At 41.8% G+C, this 24,299-nt stretch overlaps 1 pseudogene; it reads left to right on the top strand.

Moving 5' to 3' along the window:
• Positions 1-24,299, top strand: part of LOC119339440 — a 74,093-nt pseudogene that overhangs the window by 19,189 nt on the left and 30,605 nt on the right.

Below are 24,299 nucleotides of genomic sequence, written 5' to 3'. Positions count from 1 at the left end.
GCCGCCCGTGCGTCCTCTCATCGTGTCCAGGAGCTCCGCCGCTGTCCACTCCATCGAGCAAGCCGAGCCCCGAGCGCTCGCAACGCCCAGAGTCCACCGCAACGACCCCGCCCGAACCGCTGTCGCCGGAGATCCCCTTCAATGCCGTCGTCGCTCCGGTCCATCTCCGGCCGCACCAAGGGCTTTGTCGCACTCACTGTGAGCTTAGCCATCTTTCCCCCCTCCTTTTCTTGCTCCCGAGCCGTGTAGCAACCTCCCGGAGCTCAACCGCACCCACCGCCGTGGAGCTCGTCGCTGACGTGCTCCCGGTCACCCTCCGACCACTCCACGGTGTCCATCATGCTCACCGTGTCACGTAGCACCTAGCTAGCTACTCCCCGCGCCTCGCCGACCCCTCTAGCGTCAAGTTCGTCTTCGGCCGAACCCCGGTGGCCGCCAAAGTCGTCGCCGGCGCCAACTCCGGCCACCCCGACCCCAACGGACTCCACCAAGAGCTGCGGCTCGTCCTCAGCTCCACTCCGGTGGTCTCCGCGACCCATTTGGTGGCCGAAACAGCCAAAACCACTTCCGCCGCCTCGTCGGGCTCGCCGGCGGCTAAACGCCGGTGCAGCCGACCTGGGTTTGACCACGGTGGGCCCTGGTTGACTCCCCTGAGTCAATGACAGGTGGGGCCCAACCCTGCTAATTAAACAGGTTTAGTTTTAATTAAATTTTAATTAATCTAATCACACTGACACGCGGGACCCACTATCAGGTTTGACCCGGACGTGTCCCGTTGACCTGCTGACGTCAGGCTGACGCAATAATTGATTTTCTGGATTAATCTAATATAGGAAATTCCAGAATATAGTTTAAACTTCAAAAATTCATAACTTTTATTCTGTAACTCCAAATCAGACAAATTATATATGAAAAATGATCAGAAAAATCCAATCTATCCATCTGTACTATTTTCATGCATGACTAAACAAGTTAACTTGATGTTTAATGCAGAACAAGGAAAAAACACTTTAAAGGACCATATTTGAGTTTGAAATTTGAATCTTTGATTCAAATTGGTACAAACCCTTCTGGTCTTAGTTGCATTAGCCCAACACACTCATATTGCTATGTTTCATGCATGCATCATATTGTTGCACATTGTTTGGTGATGGTTGCGTGTCTGTGTTCTTGCGGCAGGTTCTGCCTCCGAGGAGTACCGTGATTACCCTAACGAAGAACCGTATCAGTGCATCGAACCATCAGGCAAGCAACCAACCATTTGATCATATCGATACAATCCCATGTTCTCGCTCCTGCTCTCTTTTACTGCATTAAGACAACGCGTTTCAAACTGCTGTGTGCTACGGTAGTTGAACCCATTTCCTCTGCATGACCTGTCATTGCCACAGTAACTAGATGAAACCCACTAGCATGTGTAGGAGTTGATTGAGCCGTATGTATGTGTTGTTCCTACCTTGCTATGCCTGCTATGCTTAGAGTCGTGTCAGGTCTGGTTCATCTGGGTGATGGGCTAGAGTGAAATGATTATGTCGGTAATGAGAGTGGTGTGGTGAACACGATTTGGTAAAGGTATCAATGAGAGGCCATGTAGGAGTACATGGTGGGTTGTTTCATTGAAGCCGACCTTAAGCACTGAGATCTGTATGTGTGATTTAAGATACAACTACTACCATGCATTGGGCCCTGAAATATGACCCTGCTCGACTTCTTATTCACCCTAGCTCTCTGTCCAGGAGTTGCAAGTAGTTTCTGGTGTTTGTAGCCTACTGGAGGCCGTGGACAGCGCTGACCGTAGGGGTGGGCTGTGATGCGGTAGGTACGTGGCCGGGTGTACCGAATACCCGTTAGGTATCTCGGGAACCCTGTTCACATCGTTCGGGGCCGTATGGGAAACCTCGGCCGGACTCCCTGTGGATGGAACCTGGATAGGCAATAAACCTGGACTAGAGGCTTAGGTGTTTAGGTAGGTCGTGGTCTACACCCACGTCGGCTTTCGCTTGAAGTCTGCCGAGCACATGTCGTGTGCAGACGCTAAGTGGTGGAAACATGTATGAAGAAGTACACCCCTGCAGGGTTATCATGATCTATTCGAATAGCCGTGTCCGCGGTAAAGGACTACTTGGTTGCCTATGCAGTTCATAGACAAGTAAATGGAAACTACTAAAAGCCTCAAGATAAGTGTGAGTGCCGAGGATGGCTCTTCCGTAGGAAGACGGAGGTGGATCCTCGGTAGTGTATTGAAGTGGTGAGTAGTGGACTCGTGTGCGCAAAACCATTTCAAGTTGGAGTCTCGTAGGTTAGCCTAGCCAAGAGTCAAAGCTGGCTTGCTGCAATAACTCCACCAACCCTTCTTGATAATATGCATGTATGTAGGATCTGATGTAAGTCTTGCTGAGTACCTTTGTACTCATGTTGCTATAATTTACATTTTACAGAAGACGCTGCAACCCCTTCTGATGGGTTCTACGTAGACGTTGACATCAATGAGTAGGCTAAGGCCCAGGTGGTGATCCTGAGCTTGTGAAGGACCTCGTAGTATAGCTAGGCTTTCCAAGCCTCTTCTATTTTTCTAGTTGTCTGTACTCAGACAAGTTACTTCCGCTGCTAGTTTGCATGACTGTATGACTTGAATGCTGGGTCGTGTGACCCGTACCTTGTGTATGTTATGTATGGCTCGCTGAGCCTTAAATAAAGTACTTGTGTCGTAGAGTCATGTTGTGATGCCTTGTTGTATTTGCACATATCGAGCATATTGTGTGTATGATTGAAATGCTTGGTATGTGTGGGATCTGACTATCTAGTTGTTTATCTTTAGTAGCCTCTCTTACCGGGAAATGTCTCCTAGTGTTACCGCTGAGCCATGGTAGCTTGCTACTGCTCTGGAACACTTAGGCTGGCCGACATGTGTCCTTCTTCGTTCCGGTGTCTGTCCCTTCGGGGAAATGTCACGCATTGAGTACCGGAGTCCTGTTAGCCCGCTACAGCCCGGTTTACCGGAGTCCTGCTAGCCCAGTGCTACAGCCCGGACCCACTTGCTGATGACCGACACGTTCGAAGCTGGGTCATGGATGCCTGTCCCTGTAAGTCTGTGCCACTTTGGGTTTACGACTAGTCATGTCAGCCCGGGCTCCTTATCATATGGATGCTAGCGACACTATCATATACGTGAGCCAAAAGGCGCAAACGGTCCCGGGCGAAGGTAAGGCGACACCCGTGGGATACCGTGCGTGAGGCCGCAAAGTGATATGAGGTGTTACCGGCTAGATCGATGTGACATCGAGTCGGGGTCCTGACATTGGACTCCGTTTGATATTCCTTTTCTTCGAAACACTGAAATAGGAAAAAAAACAGCAATACGGGCTGGTCCTCGGTTAGTAGGTTAGTTCCAAAAATGATATAAAACTGTAAAGTAAAGCCCATAAACATCCAAAACGGGTAATATAATATCATTGAACAATAAAAAATTATAGATATGTTGGACACGTATCAAGCATCCCCAAGCTTAATTCCTGCTCGTCGTTGAGTACGTAAATGATAAAAACAGAATTTTTGATGTGGAATGCTACCTAGCATAATTCTCTATGTAATTTTCTTTATTGTGGCATGATTGTTTAGATCCATATTATTCAAGATAAAAGCTTATATAACATAAAAATGATAATACTTCGAAGCATACTAACAAATAATCATGTCCTATCAAAATAGCATAACCAAAGAAAGCTTATCCCTACAAAATCATATAATTAGGCCATGCTTCATTTTCATTACACAAAATACTCCCCTCATGCAACCCCGGTTTCAGCCAAGCAATTGGTTCATACTTTTTAACGTGCTTCAGCTTTTTCAACTCTTATGCAATACATGAGCGCAAGCCATGGACTTAGCACTATGGTGGTATATGGTGGTGGTTCTGAGGACAAAAAGGGAGAAGATAGTCTCACATCAACTAGGCGTATCAACGGGCTATGGAGATGCCCATCAATAGATATCAATGTGAGTGAGTAGGGATTACCATGCAACGGATGCACTAGAGCTATAAATATATGAAAGCTCAACAAAAGAAACTAAGTGGGTGTGCATCCAACTTGCTTGCTCACGAAGACCTAGCGCATTTTGAGGAAGCCTGTAGGACCTTGAGAAGAAGTAGTGAGTAAGTCTAGAGGGAGGGGGTGATTAGACTACTTGACCACTTAAAAACTAAGCCTTTTCCCAATTTTAGTCTTTGGCAGATTTTAGCAATTTTAGCACAAGTCAAGCAATCTTCACACAATTCAAGCAAGCATGCAAAGAGTATATAAGCAGCGGAAAGTAAAGCATGCAACTTGCAAGAATGTAAAGGGAAGGGTTTTGGAGGATTCAAACGCAATTGGAGACACGGATGTTTTTGGCGTGGTTCCGATAGGTGGTGCTATCGTACATCCACGTTGATGGAGACTTCAACCCACGAAGGGTAATGGTTGCGCGAGTCCACGGAGGGCTCCACCCACGAAGGGTCCACGAAGAAGCAACCTTGTCTATCCCATGATGGCCGTCGCCCATGAAGGACTTGCCTCACTAGCGGTAGATCTTCACGAAGTAGGCGATCTCCTTGCCCTTACAAACTCCTTGGTTCAACTCCACAATCTTGTCGGAGGCTCCCAAGTGACACCTAGCCAATCTAGGAGACACCACTCTCCAAGAAGTAACAAATGGTGCGTTGATGATGAACTCCTTGCTCTTGTGCTTCAAATGATAGTATCCCCAACACTCAACTCTCTCTCATAGGATTTGGATCTGGTGGAAAGAAGATTTGAGTGGAAAGAAACTTGGGGAAGGGTAGAGATCAAGATTCATATGGTAGGAATGGAATATCTTGGCCTCAACATATGAGTAGGTAGTTCTCTCTCAGAACTGGTAAGTTAGAAGTATAGGTTTGTTCTGATGGCTCTCTCCACAAATGAAGAGGAGGTGGAGTGGTATATATAGCCTCCACACAAAATCTAACCGTTACACACAATTTACCAATCTCGGTGGGACCGAATCAACAAACTCAGTCAGACCGATTTAGTAAACCTAGTGACCGTTAGGATTTTTGGTGGGACCGAAATGCAACTCGGTAGGACCGATATGGTTAGGGTTAGGGCATAACGTAATCTTGGTGAGACTGATTACACAAACTCGGTGAGACCGATTTTGGTAATTAGCTAACCAGAGAGTTGGCCAGGCAAACTCGGTGGGACCGATTACTCAAACTCGCTGGGACCGATTTGGTAATAAGTTAACCAGAGAGTTTGCATTATAATCTCGGTAATACCGATTACACAAACTCGATGAGACCGATTTTGGTAATGGACATACACAGAGAGATTACAATCCCATCTCGGTGAGACCGAAATCCCTATCGGTGAGATCGATTTGCCTAGGGTTTGTGGCAGTGGCTATGACATCTCAACTCGGTGGCGCCGGATAGAAAGAATCGGTGGGTCCGAGTTTGACTTTAGGTTTAGGTCATATGTTGATGTGGGAAAGTAGTTGAGGGTTTTGGAGCATATCACTAAGCACTGTGGAGCAAGAAACTCATTAAGAAAAACCTCATCCCTTCTTGATAGTATTGGCTTTTCCTATAGACTCAATGTGATCTTGGATCACTAAAACATAAAATGCAGAGTCTTGATCTTGAAGCTTGAGCCAATCCTTTGTCCTTAGCATCTTGAAGGAGTTCCACATCCTTTAGTCCATGCCACTCCATTGTTGAACTTATCCGAAATATACTAGATAAAAGTGTTAGTCCAACAAGAGATATGTTGACATTAATTACCAAAACCACCTAGGGAGCACTTGTGCTTTCAAAGCCCATCATTGGAATATACAAGCCAAGTTCTATAATGAAAAATTCCCACTAGTATATGAAAGTGACAACACAAGAGACTCTCTATCATGAAGATCACGGTGCTATTTTGAAGCACAAGTGTGGAAAAAAGATAGTAGCATTGCCCTTCTCTCTTTTTCTCTCATTCATTTTTTTATTTGGCCTTTCTCTTTTTTTGCTTTTTTTGGTGGCCTCTTTGGCCTTTTTTTTCTTTTTAAAGTCCGAAGTCTCATCCCGACTTATGGGGGAATCATAGTCTTCATCATCCTTTCCTCACTTGGGACAATGCTCTAATAATGAAGATCATCACACTTTTATTAATTTACAACTCAAGAATTACAACTCAACACTTAGAACAAAATATGACTCTATATGAATGCCTCCGACGGTGTATCGGGATATGCAATGAATCAAGAGTAACATGTATGAAAATTATGAGGGTGGCCTTGCCACAAATACGATGTCAACTACATGATCATGCTAAGAGCAATATGATAATGATGGAGCGTGTCATAATAACGGAATGGTGGAAAGTTGCATGGCAATATATCTCGGAATGGCTATGGAAATGCCATAATAGGTAGGTATGGTGGCTATTTTAAGGAAGGTAAATAATGGGTACATGGTACCGGCGAAAGTTGCGCGGCACAATAGAGGCTAGCAAAGTGGAAGGGTGAGTGTGCATATATCCATGGACTCACATTAGTCATAAAGAACTCATATACTTATTGCAAAAGTCTACTTGCCCTCGAAGCAAAGTACTACTACGCATGCTCCTAGGGGAAGGGTTGGTAGGAGTTAACCATCGCGCGATCCCGACCTCCACTCATAAGGAAGGCAATTAAAAGAGCACCTCATGCAACAAATTTGTCACACAGCCTTTACCATACGTGCATGCTACGGGACTTGCCAACTTCAACACAAGTATTTCTCAATTTCATAATTACCCACTAGCATGACTCTAATATTACCAGCTTTATATCTCAAAACAATTATCAAGCATCAAATTGATCCTAGTGTTTAATGCACTTTCTATGATAGTTTTTATTATACCCAACTTGGTTGCTCATCATTCTAGGACCAAATTCATAACCATAGAAAATACCATGCTGTTCTAAAAGAATCTCAAAATAATATAAGTGAAGCATGAGAGATCAACAATTTCTTCAAAATTAGGCCACCACCGTGCTCTAAAAGATATAAGTGAAGCACATAGAGTATTCTAATAAATTCTAATCAATTGGGCTTCTCCCAAAAGGTGTGTACAGCAAGGATGGTTGTGGAAAACTAAAAATCAAAGAATAATATCATACAAGACGCTCCAAGCAAATGGCGAACAAAAATATAGCTCCAAGTAAAGTTACCGATAGACGAAGACGGAAGAGGGGATGCCTTCCGGGGGCATCCCCAAGATTAGGCTTTTGGATATTCTTGAATATCTTGGGGTGCCATGGGCATCCCCATGCTTAGGCTCTTGCCACTCCTTATTCCATAGTCCATAAAATCTTTACCCAAAACTTGAAAACTTCACAACACAAAACTCAACAGGAAATCTCATAAGCTCCGTTAGTGAAAGAAATAAAAACCACCACATAAGGTACTGTAATGAAATCATTATTTATTCATATTGGTGTTAAAACTACAGTATTTCAAGTTCTCTATGGTTCATACCACTTAATACTAGCCATAGATGCATCAAATTAAGATATCAACACACGAAAGGCAGAATCTCTCAAAAACAGAACAGTCTGTAGCAATCTGTAACTCTCGAATACTTATGGAATTCTACAAATCCTACAAAAATACGAAGTCCTGGGAAATTTATCTATTAATCTACAGAAAAAAGAATCAACGCAAAAGCACGTTTCTTTGAATTAATAAAATTATTTTCGTGCGCGCAAAGTTTCTGTTTTTCAGCAGAATCAAATTAACTATCACCATAGGTTATCCTATAGGTTCTACTTGGCACAAACACTAATTAAACATAAAAACACATCTAAACAGAAGGTAGATGCAAAATTTATTACTAAAAAAACAAAAACACAAAACACAAATAACATTGGGTTGCCTCCCAACTAGCGCTATCCTTTAACGCCCCTAGCTTGGGATAAAAGCGAGGATAGATCTAAGTGGTGCCATCTTTGGCACTCAATTCATAAGTAGCTCGCATGATAGATTCATAAGGTAATTTAACTTTATTTCTTGGAAAGTTCTCCATGCCTTTCCTTAATGTAAATTGGAATTTAATATTCCCTTCCATCATATCAATAATTGCACCAATCGTTCTAAGGAAAGGTCTACCAAGAATAATAGGACAAGAAAGATTGCAATCTGTATCAAGAACGATAAAATCTACGGGCACCAAATTCCTATTTGCAACAATGAGAACATCATTGATCCTTCCCATTGGCTTTTTAATGGTGGAATCCGCAATGTGCAAATTTAAACATCAATCATCAAGATCATGGAAACCTAGAATATCACATAAAGTTTTCGAAATCGTGGAAACACTAGCACCCAAATCACATAAAGCATAACACTCAGGATCTTTAATTCTAATCTTTATAGTAGGTTCCCACTCATCATATTTCTAGGTATAGAAACTTCCAAATTAAGTTTTTCATCAAAAGATTGCATCAAGGCATCAACAATATGTTTGGTAAAAGCTTTATTTTGACTATAAGCACGAGGAGAATTCACAACGGATTGCAAGAAGGAAATACAATATTCTAAAGAACAATTATCATAATTAAATTCCTTGAAATTCAAGATAGTGGGTTCAATGCTATTTAAAGTCTTGACCTCTCCAATCCCACTTTTACCAATTTTAGCATCAAGATCTAAAAACTCCGAATCATTGGGACGCCTTTTAACTAAAGTTGACTCATCTCTAGTTCCATTATTTTTAAGATTCATATTGCAAAACAAAGATCTAATAGGGGACACATCAATAACTTTAAGATCTCCATCATTATTTTCATGGAAACTAGAAGAACACGCTTTTATAAAGCCATCTTTCTTAGCACGCAATCTAGCGGTTCTTTCTTTGCACTCATCAATGGAAATTCTCATAGCTTTGAGAGACTCATTGATATCATGCTTAGGAGGAGTAGATCTAAGTTTAAAAGAATCAACATCAAGCAAGAGTCTATCATTGTTCCTAGCCAAATCATCAACTTTGAGCAATTTTTCTTCAAGCAAGGCATTAAAATTCTTTTGAGGGATCATAAATTCTTTCACACTATTCTCAAAATCAGAGGGCATCTTATTATAATTACCATAAGAATTATTTTAGGAATTTCCATAATTATTAGAGGAATTACTAGAGAACGGTCTAGGATTAAAGTTTCCTCTGTAAGCATTTTTACCAAAATTATTCCTACCAACAAAATTCACATCCATAGATTCATTATTATTCTGAATCAAAGTAGAAAAAGGCATATCATTGGGATCAATAGGAGCACCCTTAGTAGCAAAAAATTTCATAAGTTCATCCATCTTTCCACTCAAAACATTAATTTCTTCTATAGCATGCACTTTTTTACTAGTAGATCTTTCGGTGTGCCATTGAGAATAATTAGCCATAATATTATCAAGTAGTTTAGTAGCTTCTACTAAGGTGATTTCCATAAACGTGCCTGCCGCGGCCGAATCTAAAAGATTTCTAGAAGCAAAATTCAATCCGGCATAAAAAATTTGTATGATCATCCATAAATCCAAACCATCAGCAGGGCAATTGCGAATCATTAATTTCATTCTTTCCCAAGATTGGGCAACATGCTCATGATCAAGTTGTTTAAAATTCATAATATCATTCCTAAGAGTGATGATCTCAGCGGGAGGAAAATACTTAGAGATAAAAGCATCTTTGCACTTGTTCCATGAATCAATACTATTCTTAGGCAAAGACGAAAACCAAACTTTAGCACGATCTCTAAGTGAAAACGGAAATAACTTAAATTTGACAATATCATTATCCGTATCTTTCTTCTTTTGCATCTCACACAAATCAACAAAGTTGTTTATATGGGTCGCGGCATCTTCACTAGGAAGGTCGGAGAATTGATCTTTCATAACAAGATTCAGCAAAGCAGTATTGATTTCACAAGACTCAATAACATTAAGAGGAGCAATTGGAGTACTAAGGAAATCATTATTGTGGTAATGGTGAAAGCACACAATTTGGTATTATCTTGCACCATCGCGACAAGTAATCCAACACACAAGCAAACAAAAAGGCAAACGAAAGAGAGAGGGGATTGGGAAAGAGAGGGTGAATAAAACGGCATGGGTGAACTGGGGGAGAGGAAAACGAGAGGCAAATGACAAATAATGTAAATGCGAGGGAGATGAGTTTGTGATGGGTACTTGGTATGTCTTGACTTGAGCGAAGACCTCCCCGACAACGGTGCTAGAAATCCTTGTTGCTACGTCTTGAGCTTGCGTTGGTTTTCCTTGAAGAGGAAAGGGTGATGCAGCAATAGTAGCGTAAGTATTTCCCTCAGTTTTTGAGAACCAAGGTATCAATCCAGTAGGAGGCTCCTCAAAAGTCCCACGCACCTACACACACAAACAAGAACTCGCAACCAACGCAATAAAGGGGTTGTCAATCCCTTCAAGCCAATTGCAAAAGTGAGATCTGATAGAGATAATATGATAAGATAAATATATTTTTGGTATTTTATAATATATATTGGAAAATTAAAGATGCAAATAAAAGTAGATTGAAAGCTTATATGATAAAAGATAGACCCGTGGGCCATAGGTTTCACCAGTGGCTTCTCTCAAGATAGCATAAGTATTACGGTGGGTGAAAAAATTACTGTCGAGCAATTGATAGAAAAGTGAATAATTATGAGATTATCTTGGCATGATCATGTACATAGGAATCACATCCGTGACAAGTAGACCGACTCCTGCCTGCATCTACTACTATTACTCCACACATCGACCGCTATCCAGCATGCATCTAGAGTATTAAGTTCATAAAGAACAGAGTAACGCATTAAGAAAGATGACATGATGTGGAGGGATAAACTCATGCAATATGATATAAACCCCATATTTTTATGCTCGATGGCAACAATACAATACGTGCCTTGCTGTCCCTGCTGTCACTGGGAAAGGACACCGCAAGATTGAACCCAAAGCTAAGCACTTCTCCCATTGCAAGAAAGATCAATCTAGTAGGCCAAACCAAACTGATAATTCGAAGAGACTTGCAAAGATAACTTAATCACACATAAAAGAATTCAGAGGAGATTTAAATATTTCTCATAGATAAACTTGATCATAAACCCACAATTCATCGGATCTCGACAAACACACCGCAAAAAGAGTTACATCGAATAGATCTCCAAGAAGATCAAGGAGAACATGGTATTGAGATCCAAAGAGAGAGAAGAAGCCATCTAGCTAATAACTATGGACCCGAAGGTTTGTGGTAAACTACTCACAACTCATCAGAGAGGCTATGGTGTTGATGTAGAAGCCCTCCGTGGTTGATTCCCCCTCCGGTGGAACACCGGCGAAGGCTCTAAGATGGGATCGCGCGGATACAGAATGTTACGATGGTGCAAATAGTTTTTTGTGGTCGCCTCCGATGTTCTCGGGGTACGTGGGTATATATAGGAGGAAGAAGTAGGTCAGTGGACGCCCGAGTTTCCCACGAGATAGGAGGCGCGCCCTCCACCCTCGTGGCCTCCTCGATTGCTTCTTGACTTGCACTCCAAGTCCTCTGGATCACGTTTGTTCCAAAAAGATCGCCCCTGAAGGTTTCATTCCGTTTGGACTCCGTTTGATATTCCTTTGCTTCGAAACACCGAAATAGGCAAAAAACAGCAATACGGGCTGAGCCTCCGGTTAGTAGGTTAGTCCCAAAAATGATATAAAAGTGTAAAGTAAAGCCCATAAACATCCAAAACGGGTAATATAATAGGATGGAACAATCAAAAATTATAGATACGTTGGAGACGTATCAGAACGTTGATAGACTTTCGCTTCATGTTGATTCTTTTAAACTTAAATCTATTCCACCTAAGCATGATATCACTAAGTCTCTCAAAGCCATGAGAATTTTCATTGATGAGTGCAAAGAAAGAACCACTAGGATGCGTGCTAAGAAAGATTGCTTTGTAAGAGCGTGTTCTTCTAGTTTTCATGATAATAATGATGAAGATCTAAAAGTTATTGATGTGTCCCCTATTAAATATTTGTTTTGCAATATGAATCTTGATAATAGTGGGACTGGAGATGAGTGAAATTTATTTAAAAGGCGTCACAATGATTTGGAGTTTTTAGATCTTGATGCTAAATTTGGTAAAAGTGGGATTGGTGTGGTCAAAACTTTACATAGCATTGAACCCACTATTGTGGATTTCAAGGAATTTAATTATGATAATTGTTCTTTAATAGATTTTATTTCCTTGTTGCAATCCGTGTTGAATTCTCCTCATGCTTATAGTCAAAATAAAGCTTTTACGAAACATATTATTGATGCCTTGATGCAATCTTATGAGGAAAATCTTGAATTGGAAGTTTTTATTCCAAGAAAAATTTATGATGAGTGGGAACCTAATATAAAAATTAAAATGAAATATCATGAATGCTATGCTTTATGTGATTTGGGTGCTAGTATTTCCACGATTCCAAAAATTTATGCGAGGTGTTAGGTTTCCATGATTTTGATGATTGCTCTTTAAACTTGCACCTTGCGGATTCCACCATTAAGAAACCTATGGGAAGGATCAAGGATGTTCTTATTGTTGCAAATAGGAATTATGTGCCCGTAGATTTCATTGTTCTTGATATAGATTGCAATCTTTCATGTCCTATTATTCTTGGTAGACCTTTCCTTAGAACGATTGGTGCAATTATTGATATGAAGGAAGGGAACATTAGATTCCAATTTCCATTAAGGAAAGGCATGGAATACTTCCCTAGAAAGAAAGTTAAACTACCTTATGAATCTATTATGCGTGCCACTTATGAATTGAATGCCAAAGAGGCAACACTTAGATCTATCCTCGCTTTTATGCCTAGCTAGGGGCGTTAAACGATAGCGCTTGTTGGGAGGCAACCCAATTTTATTTTTTTCCTCGCTTTTTGCTTCTGTTTAGTAATAAATATTTCATATAGCCTATGTCTGGATGTGGTTTTATGTTTTAGTTATGGTTTGCGCCAAGTAGAACCTATAGGATAACCTACGGTGATAGTTAATTTGATTCTGCTGAAAAACAGAAACTTTTGCACCCACGAGAATAATTTTAATAAATCACAGAAACGTGATTTTGCATTGATTCTTTTTGCAGTAGATCAACAGACAAATTGCACAGGACTTCCTATTTTGGTAGGACTTTTAGAGTACCAGAAGTACTCGAAAGTTACAGATTGCTACAGACTGTTCTGTTTTTGAGAGATTCTGTTTTTCGTGCGTTGTTTGCTTATTTTGATGCATCTATGGCTAGTATCGGGGGGTATGAACCATAGAGAAGTTGGAATACAGTAGGTTTAACAAAAATATAAATAAAGAATGAGTTCATTACAGTAACTTATGTGGTGGTTTTTCTTTGTTGCACTAACGGAGCTTATGAGATTTCCTGTTGAGTTTTGTGTTGTGAAGTTTTCAAGTTTTGGGTAAAGATTTGATGGACTACGGAATAAGGAGTGGCAAGAGACTAAGCTTGGTGATGCCCATGGCACCCCAATATAATCCAAGGACAACCAAAAGCCTGAGCTTGGGGATGCCCCGGAAGGCATCCCCTCTTTCGTCTTCGTCTATCGGTAACTTTAGTTGGAGCTATATTTTTTATTCGCCACATGATATGTGTTTTGCTTGGAGCGTCTTGTATAATATGAGTCTTTGCTTTTTATATTAACACAATCATCCTTTCTGTACACACCTTTTGGGAGAAACCCACATGATTTGGAATTTATTAGAATACTCTATGTGCTTCATTTATATCTTTTGAGCTAGATAATTTTGGTCTAGTGCCTCACTTATATCTTTTAGAGCACGACACTGGTTAAATTTTGTAGAAATTGTTGATATCTCATGCTTCACTTATATTATTTTGAGAGTCTTTTAGAACATACTGGTATTTTCTATGGTTAAAAAGTTGGTCCTAGAATGATGGGCATCCAAGTTGGGTATAATAAAAACTATCATAGGAAGTGAATTGGATGCTATGATCAATTTGATGCTTGATAATTGTTTTGAGATATAGAGGTGGTGATATTAGAGTCATGCTAGTTGGGTAATTGTGAATTTAAAGAATACTTGTGTTGAAGTTGGCAAGTCCCATAGCATGCACGTATGGTAAAAGTTGTGTAACAAATTTGTTGCATGGGATGCTCTTTTGATTGCCTTCATTATGAGTGGAAGTCGGGATCGTGCGATGGTTAACTCCTACCAACCCTTCACCTAGGAGCATGCGTAGTAGTACTTTGCTTTGAGGGCTAATAAAACTTTTGCAATAAGTATATGAGTTCTTTATGACTAATGTGAGTCCATGGATTATACGCACTTTTACCCTTCCATCATTGCTAGCCTCTTCGATACCGTGCATTGCTCTTTCTCTCCTTGAGAGTCGGTGCAAACTTCACCGGTGCATCCAAACCCCGTGATACGATACGCTCTATCACACATAAACCTCCTTATATCTTCCTCAAAACAACCACCATACCTACCTATTATGGCATTTCCATAGCCATTCGGAGATATATTGCCATGCAACTTTCCACCATTCCGTTTATCGTGACACGCATCATCATTGTCATATTGCCTTGCATGATCATGTAGTTGACATCGTATTTGTGGCAAAGCCACTTTCATAATTTTTCATACATGTCACTCTTGATTCATTGCCCATCCTGGTACACCACCGGAGGCATTCATATAGAGTCATATCTTGTTCTAGTTTCAAGTTGTAATTCATGAGTTGTAAATAAATAGAAGTGTGATGATCATCATTATTAGAGCATTGTCCCCAAATAAAAAAAGGGAAAGGCCAAATAAAAAAAGGCCAAGAAAAAAAAGAGAACAAGAAAAAAAAGGCCAAATAAAAAAAGAATGGCCCAAAAAAGGGGGACAATGTTACTATCCTTTTCCACACTTGTGCTTCAAAGTAGCAGCATGTTCTTCATGTAGAGAGTCTCATATGCTGTCACTTTCATATACTAGTGGGAATTTTTCATTATAGAACTTGGCTTGTATATTCCAACAATGGGCTTCCTCAAAATGCCCTAGGTCTTCGTGAGCAAGCAAGTTGGATGCACACCCACTAGTTTCTTTTGTTGAGCTTTCATACATTTATAGCTCTAGTGCATCCGTTGCATGGAAATCCCTACTCATGTTGACATCAATTGATGGGCATCTCCATAGTCCGTTGATTATCCTCGTCAACGTGAGACTTTCTCTTTTTTTTTATCTTCTCCACACAACCTCCATCATCATATTCTATTCCACCCATAGTGCTATATCCATGGCTCACGCTCATGTATTGCGTGAGAGTTGAAAAAAGCTGAAGCGCGTTAAAAAGTATGAACCAATTGCTTGGCTGAAACTGGGGTTGTTCTTGATGGGAGTATTTTGTGTAATGAAAATGAAACATAGCCTAACTATATGATTTTGTAGGGATGAACCTTCTAAATCCATGTTATTTTGAGAAGACATGATTACTTTGTTAGTATGCTTGAAGTATTACTATTTCTTATGTCAATATGAACTTTTATTTTGAATCATTTGGATCTGAACATTCATGCCACAATAAAGAAAATTACATTAAGAATTATGCTAGGTAGCATTCCACATCAAAAATTCTGTTTTTATCATTCACCTACTCGAGGACGAGCAGGAATTAAGCTCGGGGATGCTTGATACGTCTCCAACGTATCTATAATTTTTGATTGTTCCATGCTATTATATTACCCGTTTTGGATGTTATGGGCTTTACTTTACACTTTTATATCATTTTTGGGACTAACCTACTAACCGGAGGCCCAGCCCGAATTGCTGTTTTTTTGCCTATTTCAGTGTTTCGAAGAAAAGGAATATCAAACGGAGTCCAAATGGAATGAAACCTTCGGGAGCGATATTTTCGGAACAAACACAATCCAGGAGACTTGGAGTGGACGTCAAGCAGCAAATGAGGCGGCCACGAGGGTGCCTGGCGTGCCCTAAGGGGGTGGGCGTGCCCCCCACCCTCGTGGGCCCCTCATGGCTCAACCGACCTACTTCTTCCTCCTATATATATCCACGTACCCTGAAAACATCTAGGAGCAACACGAAAAACTATTTCCACCGCCGCAACCTTCTGTATCCGCGAGATCCCATCTTGGAGGCTTCGTCAGTGCTCCGCCGGAGGGGGAATCAACCACGGAGGGCCTCTACATCATCTCCAAGGCCTCTCCGTTGAGTTGTGAGTAGTTTACCACAGACCTTCGGGTCCATAATTATTAGCTAGATGTCTTCTTCTCTCTCTTTGAATCTCAATACAAAGTTCTCCTCGATCTTCTTGGAGATCTATTCGATGTAACTCTTTTTGCGGTGTGTTTATCGAGATCCGATGAATTGTGGGTTTATGATCACGTTTATCTATGAGAAATATTTGAATCTCCTCTTAATTCTTTTATGTATGATTGGTTATCTTTGCAAGTCTCTTCGAATTATCAGTTTGGTTTGGCCTACTAGATTGATCTTTCTTGCAATGGGAGAAGTGCTTAGCTTTGGGCTCAATCTTGCAGTGTCCTTTCCTAGTGAAAGTAGGGGCAGTAAGGCACGTATTGTATTGTTGCCATTGAGGATAAAAGGATGGGGTTTATATCATATTGCTTGAGTTTATCCCTCTACATCATGTCATCTTTCTTAATGCGTTACTCTGTTCTTATGAACTTAATACTCTAGATGCAGGCAGGAGTCGGTCGATGTGTGGAGTAATAGTAGTAGATGCAGAATCGTTTCGATCTACTTGTTGCGGACGTGATGCCTATATACATGATCATGCCTAGATATTCTCATAACTATGCACTTTTCTATCAATTGCTCGACAGTAATCTGTTCACCCACCATAATACTTATGCTATCTTGAGAGAAGCCACTAGTGAAACCTATGGCCCCAGGGTCTATCTTTTATCATATAAGTTTTCCATCTACTTTTATTTGCATCTTTTACTTTCCAATCTATCTCATAAAAATACCAAAAATATTTATCTTATCTTATTATCTCTATCAGATCTCACTTTTGCAAGTTACTGTGAAGGGATTGACAACCCCTTTATCGCGTTGGTTGCGAGGTTCTTGTTTGTTTGTGTAGGTGCGTGGGACTTTTGAGGAGCCTCCTACTGGATTGATACCTTGGTTCTCAAAAACTGAGGGAAATACTTACGCTACTTTGCTGCATCACCCTTTCCTCTTCAAGGGAAAACCAACACAGTGCTCAAGAGATAGCACAGGCATAGGGCAACCAGGACAGAGGAAAGAAGATTACACACACTACTGCGGTACTACTGCCCTGAGTGCGGTACTGCCGCTTATAGGCGATACAACTGCTCCCTACAGCCACTGGGAAGCAGAGGAGGGCAAAGTGCAGAGCAGCAGTTGGGGCGGCAGTAGAAGCGGTACTACCACTTACAAGCAGTACTACCACGCCCTACTGCCGCTCCCCTATGTGGTCCTTTATGGAAACCCGACATGAAAAATCGAGACCACAGCAGGGGCGGCAGTGCCAGTGGTACTATGAAGTAGTCCTACCGCCTATGGGTGGTACTACCGCCCTGACCGTGGTACTACTGCTGGAGCAACAAAAAAACCCTGAACTTCCATAACTTCTGGAAATGAGCTCTAAATTGAGCAAACTCAAGCTTGTTGATTATAGTAAGAAGAGGTAGGGAGGAATGCCTAAGATATAGAGGAGTGAACACTCCATCAGAGAAGAACCGGCATAACCTCCAACATCGAAAACATCATAGAAGATGCATGTGAACTCCGTTTTCGATGAACTCGAGCTTGTCATCAAGATGACCAAAAGCTTTAAGACTCACAAAGAGAAGAACCAAACAAGAACCAATAAAGATGATGCAAGCATGCAATGGTTTGAGATCTCTACGAACGATACGATCAAGTTACTTATCGAGAGCCCCCCTTGATAGTACGACAAACGATCCTATAACCCGGTCTCCCAACTACCACCATGAGACCGATAAAATAGAAAACCAATCAAGGCAAACCTTTGCCTTGCACATAGTCCACTTGAGCTGGATGATGATGATCTTGACTACCTCAAGTTGGACCACCTTTCTTGATTGTGTTGGCTCGGTGAAGACTAGTAGATTGCTCCCCCATACTCCACTATGGGTGAGCCTTTCTTCGGCACATTCCCATAAGTCCATTGCCACCACAATGAACGGCAAGCTTCAAGCATATGATCTCTTCGTGATGATCCTAATTGAACTTGCACACTGCAACCTAACCTCACAAAGAACTCTCACAAAGACCATGGGTTAGTACACAAAGCGTAATTGACAAAGAACTCTTCTATGTTTTGTGTGTTGATCAACTTGATTCACTCTTTGACTTGGTCTTGATCAACCTTGAATCTTTCCAACTCTCTTCGTTTGGATGATGTAAGACCAATCTTACTATACCATGGGATCGCTTGATCCCTCTCAGTACATCTTCTATGCTTTTTGTGTTGATCAACTTGATTCACTCTTTGACTTGGTCTTGATCAACCTTGAATCTTTCCAACTATCTTCATTTGGATGATGTAAGACCAATCTTTGGATAATTCCTTAATAGCACCTTGGTCATCACAAACTCTCCTTGAAACCAACAAATGGACTCCAAGAAAATCCTCTGGACAAACCCTTCAAATATAACTCAAGGAAACCATTAGTCCATAGAGATTGTCATCAATTACCAAAACCAAACATGGGGGCACCACATGTTCTTTCAGTGGCGGTGGTACTGGGTTGGCGGCGACACAAGAAAAAAAGAGCAAATGAGGGCAACGAAGAAGAGTGTGACAGCAGAGCTGACCTCGAAAGAGGTGTGACTGCCGGCAGCCCCAGACGATACATCTACCACGAGCTGGTCGCTGCAATGAGCAACTTCGCGGAGGAGGAGAAGCTCGGGCGAGGCGGTTTCGGGAGTGTTTACCGAGGTCACCTTACACTCACACCCATAGTCGCTATCAGCGTGACCACGACCGTTGTGCGGTGGCGGTGAAGGTACTATCAGCGGAGTCGTCGGCACAAGGGAGGAAGGAGTTCGAGGCAGAGGTGAGGATCATCAGCGGACTAAAGCATCACAATCTTGTCCAGCTGCTGGGTTGGTGCGACAGCCGCAAGGGCCTCCTACTTGTCCATGCACTACAAAAAAAATACACTTCCGTGATGATACATGTTTGTCACAGTAGGTCGCATTTTTTGTCATGCATGTACATCCATGACGATTTTATGACAGAATCAAGATAGTCATACATGTGCTGTCGTAGAAGTGTTCCATGACATTACCAAAATTATCATCATGGAAGTGTCCACTTCCATGACGATAAATGACGCGTCACAGAAGTGCTTTCGTCAAGGGTGACCGACACGTGGCATCCACCGTAACGGAATGCCGTTAAGCTATCGGGTCGGGTTTTGGATCCGATAACCCGTTAACAACCCCGACCAATGGGGATTTTCCACGTGTAAAATCATCATTGGCTGGAGGAAACACGTGTCGGCTCACCGTTGGGACAGATGTCATCCGCTCATTGGACCGAAGGCGCATATGATACGGCGACATGTGGCACGGCCCAACAGAGGCCCATTCCTGTGAAAAGGCCAGCCTGTTTGACTTGGTTAAAAAGTGGCGGGCCAGCCCACGAAAAGCCTGTTAACGGCCTGTTCGCATATAGCCCATTTACAGCTCGCTAACCCAGGGCCCATTACGCCCTATCCGAATTAGGCCCAGTAGCGTCATCTGGGCCGTCCAATATGATTCAGCCCGTTTTAACTTCTGGCCCATGTGTGGCCCATGACTTCTTTCGGCCCATATGAGGACCTTTGTAACTCTTGGCCCATTAACGACCCGTGGTGAAACTGGCCCGTAATGAACAGTGTATCACTTTATACCCATTAACGACCCGTTATTCCATTGGGCCGTTTCCAGCCCAAGTTATCTTTCGGCCTTCTCAGGGCCCATTGATTATTGGGCTCACTTGCAGCATTCGGTTACATACGGCCCGTTACTGTCATTTTCTGCTTGTGGGCCAAATTCAGCCCGTCGTTACAGTCGTCCCGTTTGCGGACCGTTAATACGTTGGGCCATTTTCATGTAAAAAAAACCCGTTGGGCTGTTTTCATAGAGTTATCAAATATGGCCTATTAACGGCCCGTTATGGTCCACGAATAGTATGACCCATGATTGGCGAAATGATGATACGCCCCGTAGAAGGCCCATGGATCCTACGGCCTGTATGAGGCCCATGGATAGTACGGCCCGTAGAAGGCCCATGGATCATATGACCCATAGAAGGACCATGGACCCTATGGCCCGTAGAAGGCCCATTGATCCCTAAGGCCCGTATAGAAGGCCGATGGATCCTACGGCCCGTATAGAAGGCCAATGGTCCTACGGCCGAACGAAGGCCCATGGATCATACGGCCTGCAGGAGGCCCATGGTTACAATAGTCTGTGTGTTGCCATGATTATTTTGGCCTAGTTACCAAAAATAGGCTATTGTGGCCACTAGAAAAACACAGAAAAAGAACTGGAGTGACTACAAGCAAACAACTAAACAAGACAATAAGGAAATAAATAAGCAAGCAATTAAGGCTAGCCTATTACTGCTATTACACATATTACATCCACTGGGCATCAAAGTTCGCCACCAGTGCAAATATAGGGAACAAAGCAGCATATTACATACACTGGTCGTCAAAATTGGCCACCAGTGCAAATAAACGCGGCAGCAAAACAAGAGCATAACTGAAACAACTTCAGAAGAGCTCAAGAAATGTTATCCTGGGTATCCACCATGCTGGCAAGAAGCTTAGCAAGCTGTCCTGTTTGGCGCTAAAATCCTCCAACGCTTGCTGTTGCACCAGAAAGTATGCATCTGAATGCTCCAGGGACTTCCGCAGTCCTTCCGCTTCTTGTCGCAGCACAGCTGATCGATGTCTTTCAGCTTGTAGTTGAGACTCAAGAAACCGAACTGATTAAGACATTGAGTTTGAATAGCTTGTGCAAGAGGTAGTGGCCAGTAACTCGAACACTAAACCAAGACAGGACTTTTGGGTTGTCTCGCTGTCTTCAAGATAGTCTTCCTTAGTTGTTTTATCAGCTTTGTTGGAGACCAACAAGGATGTGTCACTATCCTGAACCTTATCTGCATTACTTCCTTTACCATTGCTTAATAAGGCACTCTTCCCCAATATTCTGTCAGCATTCTAAAAGAAGAAACAAGCAGACACATAAGAAGTTTAGCATGTACTAGTATATGAAACTCATTTCGGTGAACAATGGTTCATTAGTAAGGTGCACAGGATTAAACTACCAAGTCTTCTATTGCCAAGTACTAGTAAATAATAAAAGCATCAAACAAACATATATCCATGTCCTATGGTCACTGCATTGTCTTGCCACATCAAAATAGAGACACGGTTCAAATCATATCAGTTCAAGACAAAGCAGAAGTGAAAGAATACAAAGCATGGGAAACTACACGGCACAACAAGATTTCAGATGTGTACCACGGGTCTACATGTACAACAACACTATTGGCTCTGTTGTGATGCTAGTAATGTGCATGATATGAAAGTCAACTGTATACACAATTGAAATTGAAATCAAAAGAGCTATTGATAAGAGCAAACCTGTTAAAGAAACATGCGTGAACATACCTGCTGTGCCATTGGAGTTTCGATTGGATCCTTCAGTTTAAAAATAAGTTTGTATCAGTAAATACAGTGATACAAGAGCAAAGAAATCATAGTTAAAAAAGGCGCGCCTAAGCGAGCGCTTAAGCGCGCCTAGGCTCTAGGCGTTGGCAAAACGCATTGCGCATAACTATGCTTAATCTGTGCATAACTGCGCATAAGCATGCGCTTTGGTCAGTAAAGTGCAAGGCGGTGGCAAAACGCACAATTAACGCCTAGCGCTTTTTTGAACTATGATAGCAATGGAATCTTAAATTCGAACAGTTGTTATTCAGGTTTAGGCACTTGTTCTACATGAAGAGAGTACAGTAAGATGCAAGAATATAATACTTAAAAATAGAAAATGAGCTCATAAACCTTACCACATTCTTGGTTCGGGACCAGTACACAACAAGGTGTTCCCAGTCATCGTCCAGTAAATGTGTCTCAGGAGAACGTAAGGGAATTTGATGAGTTTCTTTGCCGGTGAAGTACGTTTTCTTCAGGTAATTCCGATACTGCCACCAAGCATTCTTGAAGATAGCAGAGGTATTAGCACAGGTTACCTCATCCTGAGTTTCCAAATCGGTCCTTCTCTATAGAGAAAAGTGGGAAATTTTGCTATATTATAACCATCATGGAGGTAGGATGTATGGGACGAAGCAAAGTAATTGCCATGAATAACTTTACTTACACATAACTCCTGGACATACACCTACAACTGGCATTTTCCTTTATCTTCAATATAATATTTCCAAGATGGGAAGATACGCACATACGATTTAACAACATCAAATGCGATAGCTGCTAAACTACGACTGGCTGGTTGTGCTTCCTCCACAGGAATAGGCGTACTAACTGGTGGAGTTGGGGTTCGCCGTGATAGTACTGGCCCTTTGGGCAGTGGAGCTGCCTTACTAGCTGCTCTTGTTTGGGAGCTCTGTGGTGGAGATGGTGTTGTGTCAACAGGAACTGGGTTACTATCGGCTGGGGTTGGGGTTAGATTGGGTGAAGCTGGTTCTCTGTCCATCGCAGTAGGGGTACAATCTGCGAGAGTTTGGGTTATGTGTGGTAGGGATTGTTCTTGTGCATGTACAACCGGGGTGCTATCTCCACCAAGAGGTAGCACTGTTTTATTTGAAGACCGTGTTTTTATTCCGCTAGATACTGGCATCACCCGCTCCAATTCAAATGGCTGATAAACAGGAAACATAGTTGAATGTACAAACATTGTATGAGAGACAGATGCAATAGATAGTGTGGAAAAAAAGAGGGCATGAAATAGTTGACATGTATATTGTTTAACTAAAATGGATAGCATGGCATAATTTCACATATATGATGTCTATCTAAACTGGATAGCATAGCATAACATAACATAATTCAAAGATATGATGAATAACTAAACAGGATTGCATGACATAATTCACCTACATGTTATCTAAGTAATCAGGATCACATCATTTAATTCACATATGTGATTTATATGCTAAACAGAGGGCATTCGATATGATGTCTGAACTAAGAACATGGTGTTGAATATTGTGTATATGATGTCTAAACTATGCAATGCAAGACAACGTATGCATGATATGAGCAGTATAACCGTGCCAAGTTAGAGCATATACCTCAGTAGGGGAATAGGACTGGTCATCTGTCTCTGAATCCATCTCTGAGGAGCTACATAATGCATGTAACCTACTCATACCAACATTTTAGTGCATTCCAAATGTCTATACTACTGCTGCAATTCGAACTAAATTTGAATTCGTGTCTCTATTTCAATAAGAATCTACAATCATGATTGTTGCCAACTTCAACCATCATAGTTTCCTTGCTATCCGCCAGATATAAATCGGACGGCCTATAATGCAGGATGGCAGGCACACCATCATCAACAACTCTGTTTGTTTATAAGAGTAGAGATAAAATATATTAAATGTAGTATAACATGTTCATAAACACACCATGTGTATCATCGTTATATTTATTCACACATGCGTCGGTTTAAAACACTATGATAAATTCTTCAAATATCCGAATTCGCTTTTTATAATGAAGTATATATGATCTCTATTCGTCTTTTACACCCATAGAACCCTCTTGTCTTTGTAGCTAGCGCTAACTCTCTCTTGTGCATGCACACGCCCGCATCCCTCTCACCCTCCCTCAGCATTTTCTAGCTCCATCGCGCAAATTCATCTTTTCACTTTTGGTCGTTCACCCACGGTGTGTGTAGGCCCCCACCTCCTTCTTTACGGCATACATCGATCGATATGCCTCTCTAGCCAGGTGTGCCTAGCACAAACACAAGCTTCCCCTCTTCTCTTGTCACCGTCCATGCCTCACTCCCACCACTATTTTCATCGTTCTCGTACTCGCACACTCCTCCCCGCTCGATATAGTATGCCTCTCGTACCACCTCCTACATGCATCCCTCTATCTCTATCCTTCTCCTTGTGCCTCATTTGCTTCTAACACACACATGCATGTATACTGATCGATCTCCCAACATATACCTGGATCGACTTTAACTACCCCCCCC

The sequence above is a fragment of the Triticum dicoccoides genome, chromosome 7B (assembly GCF_002162155.2).
Source record: "Triticum dicoccoides isolate Atlit2015 ecotype Zavitan chromosome 7B, WEW_v2.0, whole genome shotgun sequence".
NCBI lineage: Eukaryota > Viridiplantae > Streptophyta > Magnoliopsida > Poales > Poaceae > Triticum > Triticum dicoccoides.
The sequence above is the reverse complement of the archived record's forward strand: the minus strand, read 5'-3'. Positions and strand labels throughout refer to the sequence as shown.